This window comes from Cervus elaphus, chromosome 13 (genome assembly GCF_910594005.1).
Source record: "Cervus elaphus chromosome 13, mCerEla1.1, whole genome shotgun sequence".
Lineage (NCBI taxonomy): Eukaryota > Metazoa > Chordata > Mammalia > Artiodactyla > Cervidae > Cervus > Cervus elaphus.
Genome location: NC_057827.1, coordinates 54,614,585 through 54,618,257, shown reverse-complemented (window position 1 = coordinate 54,618,257; position 3,673 = coordinate 54,614,585).

Below are 3,673 nucleotides of genomic sequence, written 5' to 3'. Positions count from 1 at the left end.
ACCAGAATAGAGTTCATTTGCATTTCTGAAAAAAAAGACCAAATTATTTGCACTGGTCTGTGAGGCAGGCTTGAACAAGAGTATAAAGCAAATGCCTGTGTTGTATCCTGTAATTCTTTCTTATGACAAGAATACTTCTAGACTGAACAAAACAGCTAACAAGGACAGCAAAGAGAGATGAGAAAGAATGGTCTGTTTCCAGCAAGGATGCTGAACAAATAGGAACCAATAATAAAAGTCCAAGTACCAAATCAAATAATAAATAGCCCAGGAACTCAACATAAAGAAGACAAAAAAAAACCCAGTTCAGATCCCCATGCTGACTTACCACATTTTCACAGGCTAGACGACCTGCCGCAGCAAGGCACAGGGGCCCTTGTGAATACTGACCCTGGTTGAAGGCCAGTGTCCGTGGCGAAGGGCAGTTCCCAACGGAGGGCTCTAGTGGGACTTCTACCACGTCTGTGGAAATAAACAAAGGCCAACCAAGTAAGAACAAGCAAAGGATATTTATTCAGAGCTTGCTCTAGCAAGAAAGTCACCCACTGTTGCTTGTGTTTGGTACAGACTCAAACTCAGGCAGAGGTGTGGAAAAGATATATAGCAAAAAAACAGAAAAAAACGAGAAAGCTTCAGTTGTGCCTTGATTGGAGGCCACTACAGGGAAGCTATCTGCAGGCTCACTAGAAGGCAGGCATGCGACATGACTGGTTAGGGAGGCATATTTAGGCTTTCTCTGATTGGCTCTAATTTGGAAACTGGGACAAAAATTAAGGAAATGCTCCACAAGACCTGACCATGTTGAACTGATTGCTGTAGAAGTGATTGTTTGACTTCCTGGATTGTTACTAGAAATAGCAGTCTGACTTCTCATAGAACAATTGTATGGATTTTAAAAATACCTAAACTATATGTGTACATAATAAGACCATAAATAATACACATGTATCCTATATGTGTCCAAAGATGTGTGTTTGTGTATATATGTTTGTGTACATATACATTTTTAGCCATTAAAATAACTCTGTGACTCCAGGCTCCTCTGTCCATGGGACTTCCCAGGCAAGAATACTGGAGTGGGTTGCCATTTTACCCTCCAGGGATCTTCTTGAGCAGGGAGATCAAACCCCTGTCTCCTGCATCTCCTGCATTGGTTGGCAGGTTCTTTACCATGAGCCACCTGGGAATCCCTCTTATATATGTGTATGAGTATATATGAATGTGTGTTCATATACTTTTTTAGCCATTATAATTGCCACTTTTTTCCCACCATAGATTTTAAAGCAAACATCAGTATGTAAAATTATATTTCATATTCTTACTAAGTGATTTATTCTTTCCTTTGATCTGAACAATTACCATTCATGTCTTCAAACTGATAGTCTGAGTTTGGAAGAGAGGATGTGAAAAGATTTGAAGTCTACCAGCTGGGTAGTCGTAGTTGTTGACATTTTTCATCAAGGTAACAATTAATTGTATTCATATAATGTCAAATAATTGTGCTTACAATTTTATATTTTCTAGTATTTGTTTTTGTGCTGGAATTCTAAGAGCATAATTGTGTTCCACTGGGATTCAGGGGAAAAAATGCTGGGATGGAAATTAGGTAATTGTAATGAAATCTCTCAGTTACAAAAAATCATACCCTGTGCTTGTAAATATTCTAAATGTAGTTCATTAGCTGATTTAATCCTTACACAGTGAGAATTATTATCTCTCCTGCTCTACAGACAATAATTGTGACTAGGAGTTGTAGATTTTGTTAAGGGCCTTGGAACTAGCCCTGAAAAGTAGTCATAGAAGGAGCTAGTACCTCTATCTCCCAGGCTCTGAGGAAGGCTATGAGTCTAATTTCAATGAGCACAAATTACCATAGATGGCCTAATCACAAAGGAAAACATTTGCAAACTCACAAATGACTCACATAATTCTTAACACATCCATTGGTCAACCTTCCCCTGACTCCTTTCTGAATATCCTCCAGTACTTTTTTACTAGCTTACCCAGTGCTTAAAGTTCCAGCCTACCCTTGGCCTATTTGCTCTCCCAGTGAAACTGAGTTCTGTTTCACTCCTCTAAGCAGTAGTATCAGAATAAAATCAACTTCTTTTTTCTAATCTTGTCAGGCGCCATTTTTTCTTTAATACCGAGAAAGTATTTTAATATGATGCCTACCTACAAAACAACTTCAATACAAAGGCTTCTGCCTAGTTCCTAGTATATTATGTGAAGTATACTTTGAAAAACAGGTGTATTTGCTCTGAGGATCACTGCGTAGAGTCCAGAGCTTCAAGGTAGACATATAATAGGGGTAACTGTCTTTGCAGTACATTGTGTTATTGCATTTTTAGGACCCTATTCTGTAGCAACAAGCTCTAAGGTGTTTTCTAGAGTGATAAAATATTTAATGAAAATAAGAAAAAGAGGCACAGCAGACCTCAGCAGCTCTTTTGCCCTTTTGAAATACATTACTTGCCTGAAAGCTATTAACCTAATACTCCTTTCTAGTGAAAACTATAATTCATCCTCTAAAAGCAGAAAGAATTCACTCGATCTATAAAACTTCTCTTCATCTTCATTCAAGGCCCTAGACCTGATCTAATATAAAATCACCTCTTTGCATGCAGAGTGTGATTATGTGAGAGATAAGATATTACAGTAATGTCATTTTCCCTATCAACTAACAATCAACAAATCTTCAGTGCTAAAAGGACACTGGTAACTTGGTCAATTACCTCCCAATTCTGTGCACTGATGTGAAGAAATCTGAGATGAGCATACCACTGACCTTATGAGGTTACTCTCCCATGAATTGTTAATGATTATCTTCAGAGAGTGATAGTATCCCTGGGTCATCCATTTCATTTTTCTTAAATAAGAGCTAAAGTTCATGGGCTGGACAAATTCTGCCACCAAAGTAGGCTCTTCAGCATGAAAAGTCACGGTGTTAAAGTCACACTCGGTGAACAGCAGCTAATTTTTCTTCTAATAGTCTGTATTTTCACAGATCCTTTTTGATATTGCATAAGAACGCAGAAAAAAAAATGTGTAAATATTGTCTCTTTTTGAAGAAGAATATATTCTATTATATTATTAATACAAAACCATATTCTGGAATAAAAACAAGGAAACAATCCCAAGAATGAACTATGAATATTTACTCTTACTTTTCAAACCAATTGATAAATTTTATGATCTTACGAATTTTTTAATGTACTGACATGTGCTTAAAATGTTTGACTAATGAGAATGTTCTGATAATGTTAGTCACGCAGTTGTGCCTGACTCTTTGTGATCCCTTGGACTGTAGCCCAACCAGCCTTCTCTGTCCAAGGACTTATAATTATCTTTAAAGTCATAGTAGGCTGGATGAGATTTTTCCTTTTGAAAATTTGATGATTGTTAAATATAGTAAAAATAACAATGTATTAAGCAGCTCCTATATGCCAGCAGTCAAGCATTCATTATCTAACTTAATATTCAAGGAACATATGAGATATTCACTATTATTATTTATCTTTCATGTGTAAGGAAGAAGTCAGAGTGGATGTGTATAATGCAGCAGTGCTAGCGAGTAGCAGAAGTGGAATTTGGAACTGACTTCCCATCTCCACCTAATAATAACAATGCCTCATGCTTCTCAAGGAAAAAATGCTTCCGTTGAATTTCTACT